We start from the raw sequence: 14,904 nt of genomic DNA, 5'->3' as shown, positions 1-14,904 counted from the left end.
ATTATTGGACCAGGATTATGGACTAAAATAAACTTATTTGGACGTTTTTATAAAGATGACACGAAATGAATGATTTTCAAAAACACGTAATGAATTATTTTGGCTGTAAAGGCACGAAATAAATGATTTTGGCTTAAAACATTTAAAGAAAGGTTAAAAATGGTCAAGGATTAGGAAATTCACAAGACTCTTCAACTCTTCACCTAACTCGATAATCAAAGACATGAAAGGTACTCATCACTGGGTTTGTTTTTTGAGGAGACACAATCAGGTGTCTACAAATATCAATTTTGAGTTATCGAAGAAGAGTTAGCTTGTTGTTAGTGATAATAGAATTCTACAATACATTTGATTTGATAACTTTGAAAGAATTACCTCTAAATAGATAAATACTTCGCATTCCTTTTTTACATATAATTTTACAATTACTTCTAATTCCTAATTGCATTTAATTGTTTTATTACAAGAATTCAACAATTAGTTTTATTTGATAATTTTACAAGTATTCAAAATGACCAATTTTCAGGACAAAATCGATTTGATAATTTCTTTGCCCAAAAAATAATATGTAGCAACCTCAGCACTAACATATACGTAAGTGCTGCAAAGATAATTTTATACTCTAGTTTGGTGTTTGGTCTTCATTCCTATAATGTTTGAAAGCATTATTTACTACTTTTTGTATTTATTATTTAAATTCATCTTTCCTTAATATTTCTATCTACTCAATCCTTTACATTCCTATCTAGTCACCCCTTTATATTTCTGTTTACCTAATAATATTCTTTTCGTTAATAGGACTGCTTTCCTAGTCTAAATTGATGTAAGCAAGAGTTAATAGGACTCCTTTCCTAGTCTAATTAAGTGACAATTGTGCTACTGAAATAACAATTTTGAATCTCCTTATTAAAAGAAGAATGAAAACACCCTATTGCACTAACTAATTAAAAAAAACAAATATCATGTACAATAAATATGAACCAACACAACTTATAATAATATAATAACAAAAGTTCCTCTAATAAGAGGGATGATATTAGTACAAAAGACATTGGGTTGTACTTTAATGCACCAAAAGTGACAAAAACTTTAAATAATAATAACCTACATAAATAGACCCCGATAACCATGATTACACCCATATTTTATAGAAAACTACCTCATACATGCATAGTTTAACACAATCATTACTTTAAATCAAAGAAGACAAACCACAAAACCCTAATTAATATTCAAAATCATAATAGTTTAGAGCTCTTCACTTCCATCATTAGACACATCATCATCGTTTTCGATATCATCTTAGATTTCATCTTCTGTATCATCTTCACTTGATCTGATATCTTCGCCTTGTTCCCAATCCCAATCCTCATCTGATTCGAGGGTCGCATAACCTTTATCTTCACCATTCCATTCGTCGGCCGAAGTTAGCCCCCAACTACTGTCAAAAAAATAATTCCTTGTCTAAACTTTTCCAGCAAAATCCAACACTATTTGGTACTCCTCTGGGTAGTCAGTAGATTTTAAGGGGTTGGCCTTACAAAGAACAATATGGGCAGTAGGTTCATAACCATTTTTCTGAAACATCATCGCCTTGAATAGGACATATTTTGAATCATATCCAAAACCAATTAAGTGGTAAGTTTTAGAGAAATCATCATGAGAGAAGCCAACCCATTCCATAGTTAAGATGGGTTTGTCAAGGTCATTCTGGGGGTCAAAGAACTTCCTACCCAACACTAACAAACCCCAAACCGTACGGTCATTTTTGTGGGGTTCTATTTTTTCTTGAACCATGAGTAGCCAATCCTCCAATGGCATGAAAAACTCAAAGACCCTTCTTAAGAAACGATAAAAGTGGGGAAACATTAAGCAATTAAGAAAGTGCGTCTTAGGTGAGCTAGGTTAAAGCTAAAACACACATTGGAATAATTTAGGAGGTAAAAAAATATAACAATAGGCCTCTTTCTTAAACTGTTTAGTCGTCCCGAGTGACTTAGGTGTTAAGAACGGATACTCAAGATGGCAAGTAATACCTGTAACAACCCCAAACCCAAGACGAGTGATAATACTCAGTTGGTGTCCTCGCAACATCTATTTTTGACGTTCTAGAACATAATGAGTACCGAAAAGACGCTTAACGTCATGCTGCCTTTTTCATCCATTTGCTTGAGTAAGTCATCCAACTGTGCCATAGTCACATCCTCTCGCCTTTGCCGAATAGTTTTTTTTCTTCACTTGTCTCCTCCCCTTCGTCATCTTAGAAGTCACCATATGTTCCTCTGTCAAATTACATGAAAAAATTAGTATAAGTAAAATAAATGTCACAACATTGAATTAATTAGATAATAGAATTACAAAACATATTTGACAAAAATATACCTTGGGGTGCACCCACATTACAGTGGTAAAACAAGGGAATCACTCTTTTTCTTACTTTTGATAGATAAAATATTTTGTATTATGAGTTACTATGCCTATGAACTTACTATTATATAGATGTGTAAGGGTGTTGGAGTATGAATTATGACTACTATGACCTACTTGTAAAGCCATAAGGGCTAGCTTCTCAACCACCTATTAAATGATAAAAAAGTGTAAAAACTTTAAGAAGCACTAGACGAAAATGGTAAAAAGGCACCGGTTCAAACCCCCCCTCTGGCACCGTTTGAACCGTTGGGGATTTGAGGGATGCCAAATCCATGAAAATTTGGCACCGGTTCAAAACCGTTGCCACTAAAGCATTCAGCACCGGTTAACCGGTGCTAACTACATGATTTGGCACCGGTTAACCGGTGCCAACTACATGCTTTGGCACCGGTTAACCGGTGCCAACTACCATGGCGCCAAATTTTTTTTTATTTTCAATACTATTGGCTACGGTTCTTAGTTAGAACCAGTGCGAAATACCCCACTTTAGGCACCGGTTCTTGCTTTGAACTGGTGCCTATAGTCTCAAAAAAAAATTTAAAAAACTTTTGGCACCGATTCTGGTCCAAACCGGTGCCAAAAATACCCCAAAAAAATAAAAAAATAAATGTTTTTTTTTTTTGCATTTTTTTCACTTAAATTGTTATAGAAACATTAACATATATATAAAGTTACATTTTTTTCATTAAAAAAGGCTAAAATATTACAATTTTCGTCCAAAAACAAAATTGAAGTGTCCAAGGTTTCTGGCTGCTGTGTGTCTTCTGTCTGCACTGGTACTATTGTCCTGGTTCTGCACTGCTATTGCTGTTCTGCTGGTCTCATGGTCTCATGATATCAAAGTAGACTATGCGGACTTCCATTGTAGCAGAAAGACCTATTTCAAAGTCAAACGTTTAATTAATATCAAGCCATGTATATTAACCTCAAAAGTCAAGACATTCTTAATCATCATAATTTATGACCTTATAATCAATTATTTTGTTATCAATAATCTGAACCAAAAACACCACGGTAGGGATCTAGATTGATCACATGATGAATATCACCCTGCATATGCACAGACATTCAATAGATTCAATATCCTAGACTATAACATATCTTACCAAATAAGCCTTATCAACTATCATTCAATGTCCAATAAAAAAAAAAATTAAAAAAAAAATCAAAACAAAACAAAACACTATCATACGATGTCCATAGGCATAAAAGTTACTAATAAAGCAATACCTACTACCATGCTACAAGGGGTAACAATCTATTAAAATGATGGAAGAACAAAGTTGTACAGCATGAGGAGAGAGAGGCTAAAAGAAAGGTTACACGGTTACACCATACACCTTGATTGTGAGAGAATATTAAGAGATGGAAAGACAAGCAACAAAAATTCATGTCTTGCTACTAATTTAAAACCATTTGAAAACAGAACATAAAGCAGCAAGTTGTGGAATTGAAGTAGACCTTGGCAAGTCAATGCTTTAACTGTCCTTAGTTGTTGGCAGAATGTTAATGGTTGAAAATATACGGACAAAAGAGTGATGCATAAATTTTAGTTGGTGCAATTTTTCTCTTAGTTTTTTTTGCTGATAGGCCTACCTTGACACTCACATTTTGATTTTCTTTCAGCTTCTCTTTTAAATTATTTCAGTCATTAAGAAAAAAGGTAAAGTCTCTTGTATGGCTATGCACTATAAATAGTGACCTTTGTTGTGAATAGCTTTTCATTATATTCCTTTAGGAGTACTACAAGGGTCATCAAGGGCTCTTACAGTTTATTCTTGCCAATGATGATACGTGACACCTGCTGATTTCTATCTCCTTGCACTGTGAACTCACTACTTTTAATCCAAAGAATAACCTTTTGTCACTTTAAGCTAGATAATTCCATATGTTTACGAATATAACAAGAAACCTGGCCCTTTATGTCATTAGAAAATCAAACTAGTGTACACGATTAGAAGCTAGATGATAGGTTAGAAACTTTATAGCTACATTTTGTTAAATCTCAGTCTTAGAAGAAATAAACTTTAGGTCCAAGATAATCAGGAAGCAAACCAGAAAATGAAGCAATAAGGACTTTGGCTTTAGTCTACACATGGCCAAAGAAGGCAAGGAGGGGCAGACAATTTTGAAATGTATACCAATCACTAAAGTAGTATTTTAAAATCCTTAGTAGATTTGTCAATGCATCACATGCAATCTAAAGTTACTATATAGCAGGAAACAGAAGATCATACCCAACTATGGAACCAATTAACTATGAACCAACAACCTTGATGAGACCTCACATGATATAATATTACGATAATAAGAATGAGTACTTATAGGATTATCATGGAAAAGAACCTGTGGTATTGAGTATTTCCATGTATTTAAAGCCGTCAATCCAATGGTATTACTACTTCCACCATGGTAGGCATTTCTTAATGAAATCATGCCATGATTACCAGTATAAAGCTTTGCCATCAGCGTAGCCAATTCATTTGCTTCTGTCCCAGAATTGACGAAATAGACAGCCTGCATTTAAAGTTTACATTGATGAGCCAGAAATGCCATACCCTCACTTCAAGTTCTTGCTCACTTGAGAGTTTAATATCTAAAACCAGTAAAGGGGAAGATGGTATGTAGACCTGTGTAGGGGATCGTGATATATCTTGGAACATTACAACACAATAATGAAGTAAAGAATTGAAGAACATAACTTTATATTCTAAACCAAATGAGAAATTAAAGTAAATAAAAAAATTGTATAACTGATATATGAAATCTCAAATCAAGTTGATGTTAAAGGCTATCTTGTGAAAAGTCATGCACAACTATGGAGAAACAGTTTCATAAAATTTAGGATATGTTTCCTGAGCCATGAACAATTTTTCTTTTTTTTTCTATTTATAAAAAGGTTTTCTAAGACATGAACAAATTCTTCAGCTGATTTTTTCTTGTTAATAATGAATGCAGAAGGCATTGTTAACAAAATTTGTAAGAATTGAAAGCATATTGTACATTAACAATCATGTCATATACTAAAACATAGAATTCAGTTCTTAAATTTTGAGGAAAGCCTTGAAATCAACTAGTAAATTTATGAGTGAGATGCTACATAGTACTAGTAAATAATATCTATAACAAAATTAACAACTAACTACAAACTGCCTAGAGTGCAAGCAATGAGAGATGATGATCAGATTAGTGAGACATGTCAAATTAAAACAATAAGCAACATAACTTTGCAAGGGTTAAAGTGGGGCAATATAGGTTATGAGAAGCAACGTTTAGATTTCCAGGCATTTTCGATGCCAAAGCCTCTGCAAAGTCAGCTATGGCATGGTGCAAATATATAGTTGTTGCATGTTGAAGAAGTTTACTTTGCTCTATTGCAGCATTCAATATATCAGGGTGGCAGTGGCCACAAGACACAGTCACAATCCCTGCAAATGCATCAAGATAGCGTCTACCCGTCTCATCAAACAAATACTGCATCTTACCCTCCACAATATTCAGCTTAACAACCATGAGCATAGTTAAGTACCAATATAGAGGTATAAAACATCAGTGGCAAAGCTAAATATATACAGTAATGTAATTCAAAATTAAGGCGTCAATTTTTAACTTTTAATTTTAATATACCAATGTTATGTAGTTTAATATTAAGTCGTTCAGAACAATCTAACAATGACATGTAACGGCATTTTACATGAAACTAAAAGGTTTAAAATTTAATATGAAGTTTAATTTTTAGAGTTAAGTAGGGTCATTGCTTTGAACATAGCTCGGCCGACATTGAAGCCAACTGAAAGCAAAAACATATACAAGTTCTTCCATTAAATAAACTCCCTCATTTGGGATTCAATAATCATATGCCTAATTCAAATTACACTATCAACATGACTATTAAACCCGACACATAGGAGTATTTGATTAACACTTCTTCAACAACAAAAACCCAGAGAACCCAAATCGAAATTAAGAGGGTTGCAGTTGTAAGCTAACCCTAGTTTACAAGAACTAACCCTAAATTCGAAAATCAAATAAACGACAAACCCTAGATTGCGAAAACTGAAATCGATAATCTAAAAAGGACAAAAACAAATTTTGACCTCGAAGCTGCTTCAACGAAGGTGAGAAAGCTCGAATCTGCTTAAATGGAGAATTAACAATACGCGTAGTGGAGGAGTGATATGGACAAAGCTCAGAATGCGCTTTACTGGAGAACTACAAGCACGCGTAATGAAGGAGAAATAAGGAGAAAGGTGATCGAAGCTAAGAGAAGGGCGAAAACGAGAGTTAGGGTTAACGAAAATGAAATGCAGGGGGGAAAGAAAGAAAGAAGAAGAAGCAGAGAAATGAATACCCGATTTTTTTTTATTTCACCCGGTTTTTTTTTTTAAAAAAATGGCACCGGTTTAAACCGGTGCTAAATACCATAGTTGGCACCAGTTTAAGGCGAACCGGTGCCAACTCTATTCCATACTTTTTTTTTTAATTTTTTTTTTTAAATTGGCACCAGTTTGAACCGGTGGTAATTATATGATTTGGCACCGGTTTGGTTGGAACCGGTGCTAACGCTGAATGTTTCAATCCCGCCCATTTGTTTTGGCACCGGTTTTCACGAACCGGTGCTAAAGGGGGGATGCCTATTTCAATTTTTCTACTAGTGAAGCCTCATTTTTTCATTTGAACAAACAATCTTATCTTGCAATAATTCGGGAAATTGAAATATAATTTAACGATTTGGACATGATTTTTAGGACTTTAGGTGAATTCACATTATTAGACAAACAATAAGTATTATTAAAAAAAAAAATAAGAGGAAGTCCACTACACTATAACTCTTGCCATATAGTAGAAGTAAAGTAAGAAAGATATGATGGTTTGTAATAAATGTTAGCATTAAAGTGGCCAACACATATGATGCTTGTTTGTTTGTTTTTTTGGATTTGAGGTTTATTTGATGTATTTTGTAGTAGCCAACAAAACATAAATAATTTTATTGATTGATTTATAGATGTAGTTAAATATCATTTATCCAATGTTAAAATTATTTTAACCCTCTAATAAAACCTTAAACCCTTAGCTTAATGGAAAAATAAATAAAATTATTAAGTTTATTTGACCTATTGTTACCCTAGGGTATGAAGTAGGGGAATAACACCACATAAGCTACCTTCTGAACCACCAAATAATGATAAGTTGAAACAATTTATTACCACCTCATTGTTGAATTTAAACCCTCAATCATATACTTATGAAAGCTTATAAATACTTATATTGAAAAATATTATATATATATTTTTTAACATCATATTAGTGAGAAAATATTTCAATAATGTATTTTAATTATAACCTAGGACATTGTTATCGGATCGGACTCCGTCGGACTGTGTAGGGTTATAGTCCGATCCGCCTCAGCCATGTGTGATCTACTTCATATCCGCAGGCAAAAATTTGGATTTGGGTTCAGATTATTTTAAATTGCATTCCAGTAAGATTCTTTGTCATTCATAAAATATCGCATTTGAATCGAACTCGGATTGAATTCAATCCCCAATAACAATGATATGATGGTTGGTATTAAACGCTACTTTATTTAATTTTTGCCTTTCTCCTTTATTTGATCTTTTTTAGTTACCAAGAATGAAATAATTTATATTGTATGACTTATAGTTATCTTTATGTACAGTTAAATTATTCAAAACAAATCCTAAAACAAATACCCTTTACCCTTAACCCTTAATCCTAAACCCTTAACCCTAAACCCTTAACCCTAGACCCTAAGGTTGTTTGACTTATTGGTACCCTATGTGACTGCAATAGTGCTATAATATTAATATCACTAAATTCACCCATAGAATGTATACGTTATTGTTAAAAAAATAATTACAGACTAAGTCAATATACTAATTCAAAATTCATTATCGTAATAGTTTTTAAATAAGTCTTTATCGTAAAATATTCAATTTTTTACTTTTAAACAACCACGCCATTTAATCAATAATACCATATCACAAAAAGCAAATTCATGTAATTTAAGGCTTAAGGAATATCACTAGATGACCACCTATTAATTCACTAGATAGATTGCAAATGTAGGACTCTAATAGCATTCCAAGTGTAATCGATAGAATTATAGTTGTGGAATTCCATTGAACAAGTAATTAGATCAATTTGATTGAGAGCTATTTGCTCATAAAATATCTCCTTAGCTGTTTTCAAAAAGCAAAATACACAAGCTTAGTTTTGTAGTGGGAGTAGAGGTTAGTACCCTATTTCTTAAACATAGTTACATATCGTAAGGATACAAGAAGCAGTACAAATATATGTTAATACAAGTACAGTTTGAATTGCTACCATAATTAAATATAGAATCAGGAAAGCATTCAACAAAAGTTCAATCTTGTTGCTCCGATTGTTGTATTATCATTTTGTGCTTTGAATAATGGCTTGGAGGGTTGGGCGTAAAACATTTTCATCCGAGAATACATCCTCAACAACCAACTGGAGTCTAGCTTTAGGAATGGAAACCTGAATTGAAATGTTAAGGTTTATATGCATATAATTCAGTAAACAAATCAATAAAGAAAAACAGGCGCTATATTAGACTAAACACAAAACGTAGCATCAACAATCCACAAGTCAATAGGTCCGAGATTACCGTTCCACTTTCAGCTGCAAACCGTCCACAGCACAGCTTTATATAGTGAAGCATCAACACTCCACAGACCTTGCTGCATTACAAGAATTGCATAGTTTGAAAACAGGTGGCGTGCAATCAATAAAAAGTAATTTTATCGACATACCATTTGTGTACTCACTTATCTGTTTGTTGGGGGATTTCCAATTGCTTTAATTCCCACTAGGGCAACTCATTAACCAACTAGGAATGATCCACACAATGTAACATCACATCAACAGCTTATATCTAAAAGAAGTAGGTAGTTTAAAATTAGCCATTTAGATTTCACATAAACGAAAGGGAGGAAAATATGAGGTCTTACCAAACCCTAATGTAGTCTCGTGCCTGACCAATGCATTCATGAAGAGGGAGTCAATCACCCAAATTTTTTTATGCTGGAGGGCAAAGGCAATACACCACCAGTGCTCTTTCCCCAACACCGGAACGAACACCTAATTTTCACATGTGAATATGGTTAGACAGTAATTATCCATTTCAACAAAACTTGCAAAATAATCTTGCAAGGATTGAGATAAAGAATATCGTCATGTTGTCATACCACGCAAATATCAGATGTCAAGCATGTACCGAAAGGTCTTGACCACCTTCATCCAAGCAAGTCCAAAGCATGCTTCCCAACCTTCACTTGAACCTGAAAAAATGGTTAAATCAACTTAATGTGCCTTGCAATATTATTCTGTAAACATGAACAATCAAAACCCAACACAACCAAACACGTACTGCAAAATAATGATCAAGGATTATTCTTTTCGTAAACCCTGCATATTTCAATGCCTAACTCTTATTGTATATAATAACAGCCAATCCCACGTATCCGGTTGATACTCTTCCATTCACGTGAAGGACTTCATAGCAATCCTTCTGTGATGCTTCACAGCCATCACACCGAATAAGTATAGGCCCAGGACTATGACATAGAAGGTAAAAAAGCCATAACATTAAGTAAGTGGCTACTATCGAAAATCATGCGTAAACTAAAGGTCAGGGAGAGAGATGTTTTTTTACTAATCTCCTTTCCGCTTGTTTTTACCCCATGTCCTAATGAAGTGAATCAAATCTTTCTGAAATGCTGACAGCTTACGATATTCTTCAGTCACACCAACTGAGGGCCTTATGCTCGGAGATCTAGCTAGGTGGCCATTGATAGAGTCGTCGTTACATTCCAATTCTTCCTCTCTGATGTCATCTGCCACTTCTTTCGCTAAAAAGCTTATAGCTAACGTAATGGGGACTTGTTTACCACCGACGTTGATTGTATAGTCTAAAGCAGCTAACCGGCCCTCAAGCGAATTATCTTTCGATGGTGACTCCGGGCTAACTCCGGCTACCTCCGGCTTCTCAAGAGGTGGTGACCTTTCAACAAGGGCTGCGTTACGCTTCTCAAAAAGGGGATGGCCTTTCCAAAGGGGTTTATTCAACCTTGTGCAAAGGGTTGCCATTTTCATGGCTTGGCTCTTGTTTATTAAGCATGTCATCAAAGCTTTCATACCCAAACAAAGTAGGAGATATAAACGACTCATTCGGGGGATAACCTGATTTTTCCCAATTCACTGCCATGGCTTCCTTAAGCCGAATTATCATTCTGCAAATCATTTTTTGTATCTCTGGCCCAATCTTCCTCACAACCTGAGTACAATAACATATAACCTATTACCACACAAAGTGTAATATACCATATGAAAGTGTTTTGAAATGGACTAGCCAAAAATTCACCTAGGATGCAACTTCCTCAATGAATGTATAAGTACCATCCCTAGGAAGCCTCGGATGTTTATGCCCATAAGCAGCATGAACAACTTTTTGGGAAAAAAACATAATCAAATGAGTGAATGTACAAGGTCAAACAAAAACCATTATCTTGTAGCTATGTCCAGTAAAGGTCAACCATTGCTATAATATATTTGAGGATTTTCATTTTAAAAAAGCATATTACACCTTTGACAATCACTCTAACATAAGAAAATAATCATAAATCAACTTCTAAGGACTCAATACTCACACCAAAGTCTCCATAGTCCTCAGTTTTAGTCCTATCAGTTTCCACCACCCGGCACACCAACTCTGAATCCCACACCATCACCCGTGGAAAGACATTCCATTAAACTGGTGGTCTTTTCAAGTGATCCAAGTAAAATATCTGAACACCAACATAAAATTAAGGGGTGGTATCCATTAGAAGGTTAGTGTATAGGAGAATGGAATTAGAATTTATGTACTTAAAAATAAGACTTTACTGCCAAAAAACGTGTACACCCTCCACAACCACCAGCATATCCCTTGGCATGAAACCTTTTCAGAAACATCTTAGCATAATCTAATAGCCAATCTAGAACAAAAGAGCACCAATCGTAATTTCCTGCGTTGGAAGCAACTATGACAGGGGGCAACCAGGACACTACCATTTGTTGTGGCGCACAAGATCAAACCTAAAGTAGCCACAAGGAAAGCCATCTGAAGCTTTCTCCGATCATCATCAGTATACAACGGTACAATATCACCTTTGTCCTTCTACATCAAGCACTGCTTCATCAACACTAATTTTAACAATCGACCTAACATTACCATATTCGTCAATATTTTCTTGAGGGGTACCATATCTTTCAACAACAACAGCAACCAACGCAAGAGTTGCTTCTCCTACGCCTTCAGCATTTGGGACTTATAATGGTCCCATAGGCAACCCAAGAACACAATTAACTTGAATAGGGAACAAAGGAAACTTCATATCACCAATAACAAGGGCATCACGAACAACCCTTGACATCAACCAATAACATAGTTGTCGTGGGAGGAAATTCAGCTTAATTTCCAACAAGCCACCAAAACGCATTGCCTTGACAGCTTCAACTATCGTCGGATCAAGGTCATTTATCAGTTTGCTCCAAGCATCCACCCTACAAGTTACATTGGGAGGTTGAAAATGGTAGAGCAAAGAGGAATTTATGAAAAAAGAGTTATTGTGAAATGGAGTATTAATCTGGAAACACTATAATAACAAATCTGGAAACACTACGCAACTGATCGAAAGATATAAGTATTGTTATTTTTTCAGTATCATCTAAGAAAGTATTAGCACTATAATCTAAGAAATGTTAAATATATCTAAGACCTTTAAACAGACATAAGTAAAGACTTAAAAACATCTACACAAATATAAAATTCATACACGCGTGCTTACCCTATTTTTAGCCCTTTGTTTCTGAGTGTAGATGACAAGGCATTTAGTATGCACTCGATCACCAGCAAATATCTCAATATAAGGGTCAGCAATCTTCACCTCTTTAGGACATTTCCTATGTTTTGCCGAGGAACTTTCAGGAACATCACCCTTTTGAGACCTCTTGCTACTTCTCTTAGACTCACCAACTTTTTTCTTTCCTCTTTTTGGCTCCTCGGAGGACTCCAAGGAATTACTACCATAATCTGAACTAGAGTAACTTTTTTCCTGCTCATCACTTTGTTCATGTTCAGCATTACAACATTGATTGCATTTAGGTTGTTCTTTTGTAGCTTTCTTTATGGAACTAGCTGGAGCAACATCCATCACATGCCTCAATGACCTCTGCAATTACAATGCATATTGTCCAACCAATTAATTCAGATATGAGTAAACATGTGTATAAAACTTACCTGAATTTAACAAGATAACTTACCCCCCATCTTGAAAGGAATGGTGTCCTTCCAACAAGTGTATTCTTCCGATAGAGGGTTCAGAATTATTACAGAGCTAATTCTTCAGTAAGGTCAAGTGATCGAAATGCCTAGGTGGAGGCCGCTTTCGATCAGTAATATCGAGGTACAATTGATATTACAGCTTGATCTTAACTGAACCCTTCAGGTCGAACCCAATCGAATCACCGATCCGAGACGACGAATTAATCCAAAAGGATTTAATGAGTCGACAAAGTTTTACGAATATAGACGTCGGACATCGAGCCTAGGGCGTCGGGACTGAGCGTCGCAAAATCACAATCGACAAGTATGAGCGTAGCAATAGCTAGGCTAGGCTAGCTCATCATAGGCACTAGGCGCGCCATAGCAGCCCTAACATCATGCCTAGGCGCTATCGCAGCCTTAGCGTGATGGCTAGGCACCATGGCTGGCTATCGCTAGCACTAGGTGCGCCAACACAGCCCTGGCATCATACCTAGGCGCTATCGCAACCCTAGCATGATGCTGGGCGCCATCGCAACCATCACAAGCCAGCAGCATCACTAGGCGCACCATGCGTGCCCTAGGATGGCTGGGCACCATCGCAGCCCAGGCAGCATCACTAGGCGCACCATGCGTGCCCTAGGATGGCCTGATGCCGTAGCAGCCCTAGCATAATGCTGGGCGCATGGCAGGACCACACGCACCAAGCACAGCTAGTGCTAGGCACTGGCGCATGCGTGGTGCGTGGTGCTTAGGCGAGGCATGTACGTGCATGGTGCACGGTGCATGGCCGAGGCTGTGTGGCTGTGCGAGTGTGTGCGAGAGGCTAGCAAGCTAGCAACGTCAAGCCAAGCATGCATGGCTTGCTAGCAGCACGCATGCTAGACATTGCGTGCGAGTGAGAGGTTGATGTGTGGCGCGCATGATGTGCGAGTGTGGTGCGAAGCGAGAGGCCAGCATACGTGGCTCGCTAGCAGCACGCATGTTGGGCCATGCGAGCAGTGATGATGCGTGGGATGCTGGCACCAGCGACTAGCACGCACCAGCGCCAGCACGCATCAGCAAGCACCAGCGTTGTTGCTGGGCTTGTGCTAGCATGTGGGGTTAGCTGGCACAACCAGCTGGCGTGCTAGCTGGCAGCTGGCCAGCAGCCATGGTTGAGGCGTTTTGTGAGGAGAGTGGGGACCAAGGCTTTGTGAAAGCCTTGGGGAGCAAGGCATTGGTCCCCCCACCTCTCCATGGTCCTCACCTAATACTCTCTCTCCCTTTGACACTTGTCGAATTGTGATTGCATTTATTTATTGATTTATTTTAGAAATAAATTAATTAGCAAATAAGACATTCTCCCACATTGGTTGGGGAATGAAATGCAAGGGTTCATTTCCCTATAAATACCAAGCTTGGGTATTGGGAAATGAACAACCTTGAGTGGAATTAAAATGGCAACTCTAAGAAAAGAGTAAACCTTTGATTCGTAAAACTCATAGTTATTTTGTCCGGGTCTTAACTAACCTTCAAGACTTAGGACGCTCGGGTCGGGTCGAGGGTACGATCCGTCGGAGATCTCGTCTTTTCGAGATTTTGAAGTAAGAGCTCTTTGGGCGCGAAGCACGCGTCAAAGGTATAATTCTTGTTCTTAATCTTGCTTGATTAAGTTTATTATGCTTGTTTAATTGCTTTAATTAAGGGGCGGGTCTTAGTGGGTTTCCTTCTGTGTAGTGTCGGGTCACTACGAAACCCTATAGCAGTATCGGAGCCACGCTCCTTTTAATCTTTGCAATTATTGTTTAATTAAGGTGTTTTAAAAGAATTATTTTCTGGTTCATTTTCATCTAATTAGATTCGATGCTCGTTTTAATTAATTTTTTAAAACTCGATTTTTTTTTTCGATTTGGCTGTCGAACCCAGATTTTTGCTCAAAAATAGTGATTTTTGGGTGGAATCGACATTCTGGAACTGTTTCAACCCTTTTAGGATTGTCCTGAAGCCAAATTCGAACCAAAAACCCAATTTTTCTGGGGTTTTTCGTTTTTCAACGAAAACTTTAATTCTTTTTAAGCCTTGATTAATGCAAGCATTACAAGGTTAGATTAAATGCGCATTTGCATCACTAATCTACTGGTTTT

The 14,904-nt window shown here is 36.5% G+C and overlaps 1 long non-coding RNA gene across 3 annotated transcripts; it reads right to left on the bottom strand.

The window, feature by feature from the left end:
- Positions 1–3,097: 3,097 nt before the first annotated feature.
- Positions 3,098–7,066, bottom strand: LOC110734743. 3 transcript variants are annotated; one of them, XR_002513902.1, is made up of 4 exons: positions 6,528–7,054; positions 5,657–5,931; positions 4,777–4,947; positions 3,098–3,307 (listed from the first exon to the last, which is right to left on the bottom strand). It is a non-coding gene; the product is annotated as an uncharacterized LOC110734743 (long non-coding RNA). The 3 variants fall into 3 exon arrangements; XR_002513900.1 differs by having other exon boundaries at positions 4,777–5,931; positions 6,528–7,066; XR_002513901.1 differs by having other exon boundaries at positions 4,777–5,858; positions 6,528–7,066.
- Positions 7,067–14,904: the final 7,838 nt, after the last annotated feature.

The sequence above is a fragment of the Chenopodium quinoa genome, unplaced genomic scaffold (assembly GCF_001683475.1).
Source record: "Chenopodium quinoa cultivar QQ74 unplaced genomic scaffold, ASM168347v1, whole genome shotgun sequence".
NCBI classification, from domain to species: domain Eukaryota; kingdom Viridiplantae; phylum Streptophyta; class Magnoliopsida; order Caryophyllales; family Amaranthaceae; genus Chenopodium; species Chenopodium quinoa.
This window is presented reverse-complemented; position numbering and strand designations above follow the sequence as displayed.